We start from the raw sequence: 16,343 nt of genomic DNA, 5'->3' as shown, positions 1-16,343 counted from the left end.
GAAGAAGAATATCAAAACCTGGCCATGTCGGCAGAGGTTTGAGCTGGGAGAAAAATCGCTGCTGAAAGTCGTTTAAAGATTATTATAAGATATAGCTTGTACATAAAAGCTTGCAATGAACTTGAAGATATTGATTGAAGAAGAATATTTAAAGCAAATTATATGAGAAGTGTTTTTGAAAAAGTAAAAGTAAAAAAAGAAAAAAAAAAAAAGAAAATAAGACCTATGATATAGGAAGGAACACGGGTCGATTGATGACGATGTGAGCAACATCATTAATACATTGGGGCACAGTTCCCGGATGGTGGAGGCGGTTAAAAAATCTGAGGATCCCCGTCTAATAAACAATGTTAATTTATGAATGAGAATGGTGGTCATGCTGTGATAACATACTATCTATGAATTTATTAGATTAGACAGTGTCTGTCTGGGATATTTCTAGAAATAAATATTGAATTAATCCCCACACTAGAAGCAAAAGGTCTATTAAATCAGATTGACCAATCAGTTATAGGCATTAATTAGCAACAATTTAGATTTGCATGCGCATCTTGCTAGGTACTATTCTATAAAGATCCATGTGCAAATCTTTTAGTATGCAACTCAAAAGAGGGTGTGGCCATAGAAGGGGCATGGGTGGGTCAGAGGCGTTCACTAAAGATGCATGGAGTATTACAGAATACCGGGGATCCACGCCTAACTTACATGCCAGGATTTACACCTGGTTTCAGTTGGTGTAAATCCTTATGCTCAAAATTGAGTGTGGATCCCAGTGTTATGCACTATTCTATAAAGGCTGCCCATCCTGGAGTGTCCTTTATAAAATACCATTCAGCAATCATTTATATACTGAATCTAGTCCTTTATGTGCATATACTGGCATATACATATGAAAGCCTTTAAAACTACCCCCATAGCACTAATATTCAGTGCTATCTGGTTAAACTAAATCTGTGCCCCCAGGAATATCCCAATGCACTAACTCAAGATGACTGGAAAAAGTTTGCTCAGCCAGCATGTTGGCCAGAAACAAATTACACAGTCTACAGCCAAAGATTAATTATGTAAAAAATGTGTGTCCAATTCCCAAAATTAATTGGACATTTCTTTTGTATATAAACATGTAAGGCTTTTCTCATTCCACATCTATGGTGGGGGGGAGCTTAGAAAATCAGTTCCTAGGTGCTAGTCAGGAACTCAGGCTTCCTGTGATATATGGTTGTTTTTCAGAACTTATTGCAGAATAAAGTATCTCTATCCCTATCTTCTGAAACCCAACCTGACTTTAATAATCATAGGGTATACTGCACCATGAGATTAGTATTGCATTTTGTTGGTTTCAGTTTTTAGTGTTTAGAAAATGAAAGTTTGAGTCATTAAATGGGAATGTTGATTTATTTTCAAACATCTTTTCACTCCAGCAGACTAATAACTTCTCTAATAAGCCAGCTGGTGATAGTCTGGCAATCTTAGCAGTATGATACCTGAAGATTAAACATTTATCCCCCTGTTTTCTAAGCCACACTAGCGGCTGCTCCGTGCTAATGCTGACACAACCCATTCACTCTGAATGGGCTTTGTCGGCATTGTCACACAGCAGCCGCTAGCGCCACTTAGTAAACGGGGGGGGGGGGGGGGGGGGGGGGTTAGCCACTTCCCATACAAAATCTCATATATGGACTGCTGCAACTATCAGTACCATTCAATGCATTGTTGTTTAGAACTTTATTCTGTCAGGGGGCAATTTTCAGACTTAAGTTTCTGTCTGCTCAAATATTACGTGCACAAGTTAATACATGAGGCAATAGAATGCTTCAGGAATTTTACAAGGGGGTTGCTAATAGAGATGACATATACAGTATATAGGGTCAATTCTATAATTGGGAGCCTCCATTTAGGCACCCAGTATTCTGTAAATGATGTGTGTAAGTGGGATCCCATCCATGTCTTGCTCAATCTCTGCCTTTGTATACATCTCCTTGTACTTACTCATGTTCTAGAATAGCACTTGGGATCCCTGCTGGCACTTTCATAGATAAATGTGCATTTATACACACAAGTGCAAGTATTCAATATATACATTCATGCAAGAGGTGTCTAAATGTGGGTATCTAGGTTATGAACAGATGGAATCCACACACCTTCCACAGGAAAAGTCAAAAAAACAAAGCAAAGGTGGAAGTGGGACTGTACCAAATAACCAAGGCAAACCACAGATAAAGAGCGCCCAAAAGTTTATTTGCCAATGGTAAACCTGACCCAAAGAAACGACCCAGCATGGGCCATGTTTCAGCTGAAGAGCCTTCCTCAGGGGTCAAATCAGTTCAAGTCAGTCAGCTTCACAGAATCATAAAACATGTTGAACAAAAGGACTCTCAAGATGATGGGTCTTTTCTTTGGGTCAGGTTTACCACTGGCATCTACGTTACACAATTGCCCTTCATATTTTCAGGATGTGATAATGCTATCACCAGACTGTTCATGTTTTTACAGCAGCTATGTAAGTGGGTAGCACAAACAGAGAAACAGACAAAAATGAATGTAGATAAAGACCATATGACCTATCCACTCTGCCCATTCATGCCATCTACTCTTACTTTCACTCCCTTAGAGATCCTTTGTACTTGTCAGGAGCTTTCTTGAATTCAGATACTGTTTTCAACACCCTTTCAAGTTTCTTTATTACTTGATATACCGCCCATCAAATCTATCTGAGTGGTTTACTCATACAACAATATATAGATAACCAAAACAATATGAAACAGAATTCCATCTGGATAGGAAAGGAAAGAGAATAAATAGTATTACTGAGCTGCAGTGCCCTCCAGGTCACCCCCCACACCCGCGTCTCCACCCCTCCCCCCATACAGAAAAGACATAGGAAAGCTTCCTTAAAAAAATGTATTCAACTCAGTTTTAAATGTAGGCAAAGACTCCTGTAATCTTAGGGATAAGAGGAAGACATTCCAAAGACTGGGGCCTGCTACACTAAAAATCCTTTTCCCAATATACTCAAATTTTATCTGTCTACAGATTGGCACATTGAGGAAGTTCTGATGGCTGGATCGAAGGGCTCGCTGAGGGGAATGCAATTGCAGCAAGTGGGACAGAAAAAGGAGGAGACTAGCATGCAGGAAACTTTCCATGAAGAAATATTCCTTCAGGTTACCTCTGAGTCTATCCCCTTTTATTATTTGTTTGTTTGTTTATTCACACAGGCTTGATATACCACTAAGGGCAGGGGCATTGGTATAAAAGTGACTTTCATAAAAGCACGTAAAATCGTAGACACATTAAAACAGATAAAAAGTTTGTTTTTTAAGTGGGAAGATAAAAGGACACACAACCTTCAAGAGCAGCGTCTATCACTTGCTAAAACTATGCTGCCTATCTCCTTACATTGAGAAGGCAAACCTTGTCTCAGTTGTGCATGTCATGATAATATCAAGACTGGATTATTGTAATGCACTCTACACTGGCCTGGCTACAAAGGGTTTGCACCAGATCCAATTGATTCAGAATGTTGCAGCAAGACTAATAGAAGGTTGTAAGCAACATGACCACATCACACCATTTTTGTATAAACTTCACTGGCTACCAGTACAGTACAGAGCCAAATTTAAAACTCTTATGTTCGACCGTCAAGGCCCTTAAAGGAATTGGCCCAGAGTACTTGAAGAATAGGATCTCCGTCTACAAACCTTCAAGGTCACTATGGTCCTCTCAAGGAGTATTTCTAACCACAACCTCTCCAAAGGACATCACACAGTGTGATACCCACCTTCTCTGGAGTAGCTCCCATGCTCTGGAATGCACTCCCTGAATGGCTTTGCTTAACACAAGGCTATCTCTACTTCAGGAAGCAGGTGAAAGCCTTTAAAAGAAGAAGTAAATGGCACCGGCTCAACATACTGTAGCAGGTCATGTTAATCCACTCCTAAATAAGATAATGTTAAAGCACCTTTCTGGCATCATTTGCAAATTTCTTTAAACTAGCCCCTTTATTTTTTTTTACTCCTGTTACTCTATTTTATCTTATGTTCCATTTTTGCTTACATCTTACTCTGTCTATTAAATAATTTTATTCTGTATTGTGTTGATGTTGATGTTGTAATGTAGAATACAAAGAGGGGCATAATCAAAAGGGGCGCCCAAGTTTTTCTGAGGACGTCCTCGCAGGACGTCCCCATGAAGGGGTGGGGAAACCCGTATTATCGAAACAAGATGGATGTCCATCTTTTGTTTTGATAATATGGTCGGGATGCCCAAATCTGGAAATGTAGGTCAACCTTAGAGATGGTCGTCCTTAGACTTGCTTGTTTCTGATTTTCGACGCCCATCTCAGAAACGACCAAACCCAAGCCTTTTGGTCATGGGAGGAGCCAGCATTCATAGTGCACTGGTCCCCCTCATATGCCAGGACACCAACTGAGCAACCTAGGGGGCACTGCAGTGGACTTCACAAATTGCTCCCAGGTGCATAGCTCCCTTACCGTGTGTGCTGAGCCCCCCAAAACCCACTCCCCACAACTGTACACCACTACCATAGCCCTTATGGGTGAAGGGAGGCACCTAGATGTGGGTATAGTGGATTTCTGGTGGGTTTTGGAGGGCTCACATTTACCACCACAAGTGTAACAGGTAGGAGGGGGTGGGCCTGGGTCTGCCTGTCTGACGTGCACTGCACCCAGTAAAACTGCTCCAGGGACCTACATACTGCTGCGATGGACCTGAGTATGACACTTGAGGCTGGCAAAAAATATATTTAAAGGATTTTTTAGGGTGGGAGGGGGTTAGTGACCGCTGGGGGAGTAAGGGGAGGTAATCTCCGATTCCCTCCGGTGGTCATCCGTTCAGTTCGGGCACCTTTGTGAGGCTTGGTCGTAACAAAAAATGGACCAAGTAAAGTCGTCCAAGTGCTCATCAGGGACGCTCTTCTTTTTTCGATTATGGGTCGAGGACACCATGTGTTAGGCACGCCCAAGTCCTGCCTTTGCTACACCTCCGACACACCCCCGGGAACTTTAGTCGTCCCCACGATGGGAAGCAGTTGGGACCACCCAAAATCGGCTTTCGATTATGCCGATTTGGGCGACCCTGTGAGAAGGACGCCCATCTTGCGATTTGTGTCGAAAGATGGGCGTCCTTCTCTCTCGAAAATAAGCCTGTATGCCATACTTTGTATTTTTACTGCTGTAATTATCTATTGCTTATATTTGACTTATTCTTGCTGTACACTACCTTGAGTGAATTCCTTCAAAATGTGGTAAATAATAAATAATGTTAGCAGTCCTGGCAACTTCTCGGAAACCAGCACACAGGAATGAAGAGCAAGCAACAAAAACTAACCACGTCACCTAACCTCAAAGGATAGGTGAGGAAAATAATCTAATTTTAGGGATTTTACCTGATTTCGGAATAGACACGCTAGATAAAACTTTTAATAGTAATACACTTGACTTCATATAACAGGAAATAAACAGTTATACCCTACTAGTTGTGTGGTTTGTACCAATGACTAACAACCTGGTTACTACTCAGTGCTTAACAATACACAGAATAACATTGTAAACCTTCAAATTATTAACACTCACATTTACTTTTGTTTGTTTTTCTTCCCATAGGGAAAAAAAGGGGTTAAATCTAACACGCCCCCCCCCCCCCCCGCCCCCGGTGTTCCTGGTGTAAACTGTGTATTTTCCAAAACAGGATGATAGTAGTCGGGCCAGATCTTGGAAATACACTGCAAAACACCAGGAGTGATGTAGATTCACTATCCACGTCTCCCGTCCTCAAAGGGGGGGGGGGGGGGGGGAGGAAAAATAAACTAAATTTAGGATTTTGATGTTTGTCTTCCAAAAATTCAATGGTACCAAACACAGGATGTTAAATAATACACACATACTTTATTTGGCAATAAACAGTTACCTTAAAATAAAATAAACATTGCATCAATACTTTTATAATCAGTTTATAATCTATGAACCTCCCAATAAATATCAATATTATTAACCTCAGTTCTTTTTCCTTACAGGTTAAATTCCCAATAACAACAGAACAAACTTCATCAGATAAGTTTTTTCCTTATTTCTCTTATAACTCTAACCTTTAACTAATTTGTTCTACTTAGTTGATTTATTTTTTTTTTAACAAGAATTTGATTCTTTCTGTATTGTTTTTGTCTCTTTTAGGATTCTCGCTTCTCCGAAGGAACCCAGGAACTCAGGTAAGTATGTTTATTTAAATGTGTCATTTCCCAATTCACTTAACTGTACTCAGATGATGTTTTTCACTGTAGCCCTGTAGTCTTTCTTGCGTGGGGGCCCAGTCAGTAGCTCTTCCAGATATTTTTCCTTCTGCTTTTCCAGTTCTCTTGCTCTTCTCCCTAAACCTCTCTTAATCAACTCAAAAGGAAGGAAAACCCTACCTCCCTGATGGATTTTCCATGCAATTTCCCTTGGTGTCAGTTAATGGGGGTACACTGTGGCCAATTACTCCTCCAAAAATAAAATAACATAAATGGACTTATTCTTCCAGACCTGTCCTTCTTTTTACTTGTCCCTTACTCTAGAGGAGCACTAGAGATGCACACTCACACACTACCCTACCACTTCAGCAGATTCACCCAGTCCCCCAATAACACCAATCAATCCTCTAAAAATCTCAACCTATTTTCAATAGCACTCACTTAAAACACATTCCTCACTCGCTACTAGCATCCAAATAACTTATTATTTTTCACTATCTTTCAATTCAGTCACTTTTAAAACCTAGGCACTCACACTAACTCAGACACCCAGCTGGACACAACCTCTTCCTCCGGTGGCTTCAGCTCCTCTGCCCAATGGTCAGCATCGTCGTTACCCTAGAAACGGAACTATGGTCAGAGTTCCAGAGGCCCCTGAGCCAATCAGATGTCCTTCCCAAGGTTCCGTTTTTTTCCTGCTGACCAACGGAACCCTGGAAAGCCCAACTGAATCTCCATTTTTACCTTTATTTTTCCCATTGAAATCAATGGGAAAACTAAATAAATTAATGAAAACCATAACAATTTAACTCCAAATTACCCCAAATTTCCCCCAATCACAATAGTCCTCATCCTCTGCCGAATTGTACTTTTAACATTTAAATTTAACCTTTTTTTAAGCCCGTCCCAATATTATGTTCCCAAAAACCCATTTAAAAATCCCAAATTTAATTAAAAAGTATCCCAAAAATTCTCACACCTTCCCCTGAACCTACCCCATCAAATTCAAAAATTTAACCCTTCGTTAACCCTGTAAAACCAGACCCGCTCCAAAAGACCCCCTAAAAATATTAAAAACCAAAACCTAACCTACTAGAAAAATCGACTAAAATCCCCCGACCCCAAATCCGCAAACAGAATTCAAAAAACTTAAACCCCTGAATTTCTAAAAATCAAAAACCCCATTTATGCATTTTAAAATTAAACAAATTAAAATTCCGGGCCAAAAGACCCCTTACCTGAAAGTAGATTTTCTCCACACGTGAAGACCACCGCTGGTTCCGGTCCCGCTCTTCTGGTTTCTGAAATGGAGTTAAAACAAAAAAAACACTGAAGCTCAAGCTCAAAATTTAGGCCCAGGCTTCGGCCTAAATGGAGCTCTTCAATCCTGTGCGCGCCCCTGATTCGTGCACGCACGCGCACGTCTCTCCTCCTCTCGCCGGCCAACTTTCTGTCCGCCCACCCCGAAACCGGCCACAAAATAAAAACCAACAGCGCCACTTCCTGCAGCGCATCTCCCCGGCGCTCTCCTCCATCCGGCCCTAAATGGCCCGAAAAACCCTCGTTCCAGCGGCGCTCCTGAAACCGGAGCGCACCTAAAAATAAAACCGCTCTTTCCTCCAGCGTTCCCCTCTCTTCTCCCTCCCGGGCACCACCTCTCACCCCCGAAAAACATGGCACTGCAACTCGCAGCACCTCACCCGGTCTCCTTCCTTTGATCTGACCAAAAAATGGCCTAAAAATAAACCTGGAGCCACCACCAGTGCGCTCCTGCACAAAACCGGCCCACATCACCTCCAGAGCGTCCAGCCCCACCAGGACGGCCCAGAAAAACTACGGAACTGCCTCCAACCACGTCTCCCCCCAAGAAACTGCCCAGAAACAGCCCCGGAGTCTCTCCCAGGTAAGTATAATTTATTTTTCCCCTTACTTTTTAACCCCTAGGTTACAGTAGTGTGCTCTGGGAGTAGAGAATTCTAATTCAAGAGATAGAGTCCTATTTATCCAGTGCTGCCTGAAGGAACTAGATTTTTGGAAATCTGCAGAAGCAAAGCAGAGTGACGTGCAGCCTGTTTATAGAGACTGAACTGAGGTGCTGTACTGGAGGCTAAGGTGCAAAGCCAAATTGTGTACAGTGGAACACTGAAGAGGAATTAGATTTTTGGAAGTCTGCAGAAGCAGAGCAGAGTGAAGTGCAGCCTGTTTATTGAGACTACTACTACTACTACTACTATTTAGCATTTCTATAGCGCTACAAAACATATGCAGCGCTGCACAAACATAGAAGAAAGACAGTCCCTGCTCAAAGAGCTTACAATCTAGTAGACAAAAAATAAAGCAAACCAATTAATGTGTAGAGGAAAGAGGAGAGGAGGGTAGGTGGAGGCGAGTGGATACAAGTGGTTACGAGTCACAAGCAATGTTAAAGAGGTGGGCTTTCAATCTAGATTTAAAGATGGTCAAGGATGGGGCAAGACATAGGGGCTCAGGAAGTCTATTCCAGGCATAGGGTGCAGCAAGACAGAAGGAGCAAAGTCTGGAGTTGGCAGTAGCGGAGAAGGGAACAGATAAGAAGGATTTATCCAGGGAACGGAGTGCATGGGATGGGGTGTAGGGAAGGACGAGTGTGGAGAGATACTGGGGAGCAGCGGAGTGAGTACATTTATAGGTTAGTAGAAGAAGTTTGAACAGGATGCGAAAACGGATAGGGAGCCAGTGAAGCGACTTGAGGAGAGGGGTAGTATGAGTAAAGCAACCCTGGCAGAAGACGAGACGGGCAGCAGAGTTTTGAACCGACTGGAGAGGGGAGAGGTGACTAAGTGGGAGGCCAGCAAGAAGCAGATCGCAGTAGTCCAAATGAGAGGTGACAAGGGTGTGGATGAGGGTTTTGGTAGAGTGCTCAGAAAGAAAGGGGCGGATTTTACGGATGTTCTAAAGAAATAAACGACAGGTCTTGGCGATCTGCTGGATATGAGCAGAGAAGGAGAGAGAAGAGTCAAAGATAACCCCAAGGTTTCGAGCTGAGGAGACAGGGAGAATGAGAGAGCTATCAACAGAAATAGAAAACGGGGGGAGCGGGGAGGTGGGTTTGGGTTTGAACTGAACTGAACTAAGGTGCTGCACTGGAGGTTATGATGAAAATCAAAATTGTGTACAGTAAGGTTCTGTGACCTGGAGGTGGAATTGAATACTGCCTTTGAGTTTGAGTGGGGCTGAAAGAGAGAGTGAGCCTGAGCCAATTAAACTGAGTGAGCCTATGTAATTGTGAGAGGTTTATTTTTATTTTTTAAAGTACCTAGAATACATGGCCCACCCCGCCTAAGAAGACACTGACTACAGAAAGCATAAATCAGGGAGGCATAGGGTTTTGCTTTATTGTACTGCTCCCTTGGATTTTTGCAGTCCAAATGCATGAAACTGCATTTTTCAGCATTAAATCTTAGCTTCCAAATTCTGGACCAGGAAACATCGGTTTAGATTTTTTAACTTTAGCCATTTCAAAGACATCTCTATCAATACAAACAGAAAGAATGGTAGGTTATGTAAAGGTACTTAAGTGGGCAGAAAGTAACTTGTGCAGTAATTACTCTGGACTCATTTGGCAAAAGAGGATGATCAGTACTTAATTGGCCCTTAGGTTCATGTAAGGCTATCTAACAGTAAAAGGAACAATGTCATAGTGAAAATATATGATTTATTATAGATATAAATATAACAATATGGCAACATGCAAAGCAAGTTACACTCAAAATGTAATTAAATTCTGGAATTCATTCCCAGGGAATGTGGTAAAAGCAGTTAGCTTAGCAGGGTTTAAAAAAGGTTTGGATACTTTCCTAAAAGAAAATTCCATAAGCCATTATGTAAAGTCCACTAATATTAGTAGTGGGCACTTAACCCTGGCCTGAGCAGCATTCAGAATAAATGAGTTATTATAGGAAGGATGATATGGGGAGAGGGGTTGAGTGAAATTAATTAAGCAATCTACTACTACTATTTAGCATTTCTATAGCGCTACAAGGCGAACGCAGTGCTGCACAAACATAGATGTTAGATGTTTGAATTTAATACTGAGGGGCTATTTGTAAAATATGATAAATGGATGCAATGAAAGAGCAAGAAGCTATTGCTGGGATTATGTTTTGGGTGGGTTTATGCGTTGCTCTAGGGTAATAAGTTGTGGAAGTGTTATGAGGGAGTTGGGGAGGTGAAAGGAGGGTTTCTTACAAGCAAATTTAGTTTTTTACAGTAGGAGGTTGTAGTGGAGAAGATGTGATGCCAGTGGTGGCGGACACTTCAGCTCAATCTATGTAAGTTTCTAGGAAGGGGCATGCTTTGTGCGAAATTACTCCATTAGATTGAAGAACAAAGGAACGGTATCGAGAACAATTTTTAATTAGTTGATAGCTTTTAACTTCTATGCTAATGTATTAGTCCTTGAAGCCCGCTTTATTGCCTGGTTGAGCTATGATGAGCAGTTTAGACTTTCTAACAGAGCTTCCAGAGGATTTTTGGAAAAGATGTCAGAAGTCTTTGAACAATTGTTGAAGAGATTATTGGCTGAGAGTTTGTGGTGGATACACGATAAAGTGGGAGTTCTTTGGGTGTAGTGTAGCAAGCTTTATCTCTGATAGCATTTATTTCTAAGTTGTGCGGCTTTAGAGACCCTACATCCTCTTTTTTTTGGTCAAAAAATTATTGTGTGGTTATGTAAGAACTGGATTGACAGGTGTGAAGTTGGTATGTTTGCCGACTTTGCATAATCTTTTAATCTCTTTATTGGGAGGTTTAAGAAGGGTTTGCGTTTCTGAATTTGAAATTATTTTATTTTCTATGGCATTTGTGGAGGCTTTCTTTGGAGCCTGGAGAGGGGGGGAGATAGTAGCACCTTCAAGATCCAGTGCTAGTTAGCCCAGACTTCAACCAGCCCTTCATCGCACAGACCAATGCATCAGAGGTTGGACTCGGGGCCATTCAGGTCCAGGAAGTGGACAGGGTAGACTACCTTCTGGCATACATTAGCTAGAAGCTGCTGCCAAGACAGAAAAAGTATGCACTGATTGAGAAGGAAGCTCTAGCTGTCAAGCAGGCCATTGAAATGTTCCAATATTATTTGTTGGGGCGACACCTTCTGCTAGTCAATGACCATCAACTCATTCAGTGGATGGCTCAACAGAAAAACTCAAATACATATATCATGTGCTGGTTCCTTATCCTCCAGTTCTTTAACTATTGGATGAAATATCGGATGGAATGACAACATGCTAATGCTGACTTTTTCACATACCGCGGACTGTGGGGTAGGCCCTGTCAGCCACAGACCCATGTTGAGACTTTTCATAGCATTAAAGAGACTTACCTGACCCTGTAAAGTAACAAGCTTCAGGATTACGGGGGTATTTTACTAAACTGGAATATTATTTTTAGCTCACGGTAGAAATCAGCTTGCAGTAAATGCAGAGATGCCCATAGGAATATAATGGGCGTCCCAGCATTTACCGCCAGCTAATTTTTACCATGAGCTAAAAACACTACCACAGCTTAGTAAAAGACCCCCTAAGTGAATAAAATGATTGCCTTAGTTTACAACCTTGTCTGACTGTTATTATGAAGGCCCGCTCTCACCTCTCACTCACACCATTTCCATGTGCAAAATTGCACACTATCCTGAGATGCACGTACAACTACATTGGCTAATGAGTCAATTTGCACCAATAATTTGGTGCTAATAGTCAATTATCGGTGTTAATTTGCAACATTTTGGATTTGCTCGTGCGTCTTCCTGTGCATTATTCTATAAAGATCCACGTGCAAATCTTACAGCGCAGAACTCAAAAGGGGGGTTGGCCATGGGAGGGACATGGGTGGATCAAGGGCATTCACTAAATATGCATGCAGTATTACTGAATACCGGGGATCCATGCCTAACTTACACATCAGGATTTATACCAGGTTTCAGTTAGTGTAAATCCTCATGCCCAAAGTTTGGCATGAAAATCAGCTCTAAGGGGTCCTTTTACTAAGGTGCACTGAAAAATGGCCTGCGGTAGCTTAGATGCATGTTTTGTTCACGTGCAGAGTCATTTTTCGGCGCACCTGCAAAAAATGCCTTTTTCATTTTTGCCGAAAATGGACTTGCGGCAAAATGAAAATTGTCTTGCATCCATTTTGGGTCTGAGACCTTACCACCAGCCATTGACCTAGCAGTAAAGTCTCACTGGGCGGTAATGACCTACACGTGTGAAATGCAACTTGGCACACGTAGCTGATGTGTGCCAGAAAATTTAAAAAATATTTTTCGGATGTACGTAGCGGACGCACCACAAAATGAAATTACCGTGAGTCACACAATAGCCAAGTGGTAACTCAGAATTGGCGCTCATTGGGCACATATAGGTGCTTACGTGGCTTACTCAGAGGACCCCTAAGTGCTATTTAATAAACAACTCATGACTTGGAGCAACATTTATAGAACAGTGCTCCACATGGAATATTTTTGGCACTGCTTTTTCACTGCCATTTACTGAATCTAGTTCTACATGTAAAATGCGGGCACTCTTAAACACATTCATTTCCAAGTAAAAAAGAAAAAAATATGAACACGAAACAAAAAATTTCTGGGTGCCTATTTCTATAAATGACATGCGTGTCTTTGCATTGAAAATTACCCCAGAAAAATTAATTTTCTTCTGGTGACAAATGTTGTAGGTTACTTTATACATATACACACTTTTTTTTAATGAGCATAACTGAAAACCCTACAGCTAGGGAAGTGTTTGCTCAGTTTGGGATGAATTATGTTGTGTGTATTTAGCCACATATCAGGTAGGCAATGTTATAGAAACTCGTTTCTGTAGATGAAGCACTGTTCTACTCCTAGGAATGGATTTTTATAAAATTGATCAATTTGCAGATAAAGTTACATGAACATTACCTATTTTTTGAAAGTTTATCTGGACTGCATGGAGGCATTCAGGGAAGGGGGTTGTTGGAGAGGGGCTATCATGTATGTCTATTCTTTAAAAAAATGTGAGCGTGTATGTATAAATTAACCCTGAAAATTTGTGCATGCCAGAGAGGTATAAATGTATGTACATAGTTTCTTTTACTTTGTAATGGGCACACAGTTACAAAATGATCCAATCATCTCTTCTTTACTGAATAAATTACAGAAATCTATGCTTGTCCAAATTGTTTAAAGCTAAGAAATGGTCCTGAAATTGTACTGCAGAATTGCCAATATAGCTCAGCTTTGTATGGGTTTTTAGTTCATTAATTAAAGTCACACGATATACCAGTTAAGTATTTTTAGAAAGGGGAACTTAATGAATGAGTCTATTTGTTTAAGAAGATTTAGTAATTATTCTTTCCCTAGTTATTGATTTCAATTAAACCTTACATTTAAATACAGGAAATTGATATAAAAACCTTTCCTTTAGTTCTTCTAATGAATGAATGAATTGGCTGAATGCTTATCTGCCTCAGTAAATTCAGGTAATAAATAATAGAACAAAATAAAGCACAATGCTAAGGAAACTAAGCAAAAAATATCCTCCTGATTCTATAAAGGTTGGCAAAAACTGCACACGCAAATTTAGGCAAGTTCCCAACTGGCACATGCAATTTAATAGTGCCAATAATTGCTTTTTAATAAGCATGTATTGGCACTAACTAGATTTAATTGGGACTAATGTATATAAAGTTAGGCATAGGATCCACACGTAAAATTTGCACACAGCCCAAAAAAGGGGGCATGGAAATGTGAAGGTCATGGGCATTCCAGGGCAGAACAGGAGCGTGGTTTTGATTTACATGCATAATTACAGAATATGGGTATTCCGCTTGTAAATTTAGGTGTGAGCATTTACACAATGTTCCTGTTGGTGCAAATGGTTGTGCCTACATTTACAAGCAACCTCTCTGCTTAAGTGGTTATTCTATAAGCCATGCCAAATTTAAGGCGTGGCTTACAGAATACCACTTACACTGATATTTTTGGCATTCATTTTTTGAGCGTCATATGTAGAATCTAGCCCTATATGTAGACTAGATGGTCAAAGTTATTAAAATTAAAAAAAAAACCTAAATTTATATGCATGAATCTGGCATAAAAAATGCTTGTATGTTATAAGTAATAATATATTCAGCTATTATATATCTGAAGAAAAGTCCAGTGGGATCTTGAAACTCATCCTTTTGTTGTTCCTTTAAAAGACAGCAGAGTCTAGAATGGCTCCAGTTGTTGCTTGAAACCAGGCTACATCATATTAGGTTATAGTTTATAAAATGTGCTATATCACTTTACATAATATAAATTTCAAAGTGGTTTACAATATTCAAAATATATAATACAAATAAAAGGAAATAGAACTACAATAATAATAATAATAGTAAAGTTCATTCATATCAGACCAATCATGCCTATCAGCAGTCAGTTCCACACCGTTAAATAATAACTAACAGTACCACTTAATCCCCCAAGTTCGAACCAGAAAATGCCATGTGGAAAAAAATGAGCTTTCAAGAGATGCTTTAAACAGGGTAAAGATTTTTCTCCCTGTAAAGTATCCGGTAACATATTCCAGAGATTAGGGGCCACAATATAAAACACTCACCTCTTTGTTCATGATAGTAACATTTATTGTCTAAAAATGAAACCTTTCATTGTATTATTTTCAAAGGGATCTCCCCAACTCTGCTCCAGGTGGTTCTACATGTTTTGTGAATCCCATTTAATAGGGGAATTCCAGGATTCCATTTTGCACATAACTTCAGAAAGCACCCGCAAATTGATTTCCCATAAATTCAAAAAATCTGGGAATCAACTTTATCCTGGCACCTCTGTAGATATAACTAGACAAACCTGGACATGCTAGGGTTGTCATTCATTTATTTTTGGATAAAGTTGTGTGATTGGTCATACTAGCTATGGAAAGTTGTTAGTAAGATGTCATTGGAGAAGCTTCCAATTTAAACATGTAAATATTACACTAATGTCCTGCTTATTCGTGACAAAAGAATATCTGGGGCTTAGTTCATGTTCCAGAGAGCTAATCCATAGCAACTTTCACCATAGTATACTTGCTGGCACTAATATGTAGAAGATACCATCCTTTTTTCTGTTTTTGAAATAGATGCGCCCATTGTACATGCAGGCAAATAAAAGTGCATTTCTAGTGTAATGTACATTTTACAAAAGACTCCACATTTAGCAGAGTTGTTTTTAACATACTAAAGGAGCAGTGGTAATCCCAATTCCTATTCTGACATCCTGTGTAAAATGGAGCTTCACTTCAACCGGTTCACTTTTATTCACATGCTTATTAGCTCTTCAAATATGTAGCAGATTGGTGAAAAAAGACATCCCTTGGCTAAATCCATGTGGAGTTCATTTCAAAGTAGAATTTCTTAGATGGTGAAGGCACATAGATGCTTAGGTTTCACCTATTTTTAAATAAGCAACATGAGGGCACCTATGAGCATTTATAAAAGCCCCTAGAAAAGCAGGCCTAGGCATTTACACCTGCATTAAGATAGGCTCAAATGGTTCACTTAAGTCCGTGAAGATAAAAACATATTGAACCCCCCCTTGGTTAAGGTGATCTAGGCAGTTGCCCCCACTCCTCAAGTCACTTCACTGGCTCCCTGTCCGCTTCCGCATTCAGTTTAAACTTCTCGTACTGACCTTTAAATGCATCCACTCTGCAGCCCCCCCCCCCCCCCATTACCTCTCCGCTCTCATCTCTCCCTACCTTCCTCCCCGTGAACTCTGCTCGCTTGACAAATCTCTCTTGTCGTCCTCCTTCTCCTCCACTGCTAACTCCAGGCTTCGCTCCTTTTCTCTCGTGGCACCTTATGCCTGGAATAGACTTCCTGGACCTATACGTCTATGCTGAAAACCCACCTTTTCACTGCTGCTTTTAGCTCCTAGCCACAATTGCCCTCCCCTTTTCCCTTCCTCCCTTCTCACCCATTACTTCCCTCACCCGTAACTGTCTTGTTTGTCTGTATTACTTAGATTGTAAGCTCTTTTGAGCAGGGACTGTCTCTTTGTGTCAGGTGTTCAGCACCGCATGCGTCTGGTAGTGCTATACAA

This window comes from Microcaecilia unicolor, chromosome 1 (genome assembly GCF_901765095.1).
Source record: "Microcaecilia unicolor chromosome 1, aMicUni1.1, whole genome shotgun sequence".
Lineage (NCBI taxonomy): Eukaryota > Metazoa > Chordata > Amphibia > Gymnophiona > Siphonopidae > Microcaecilia > Microcaecilia unicolor.
The sequence above is the reverse complement of the archived record's forward strand: the minus strand, read 5'-3'. Positions refer to the sequence as shown.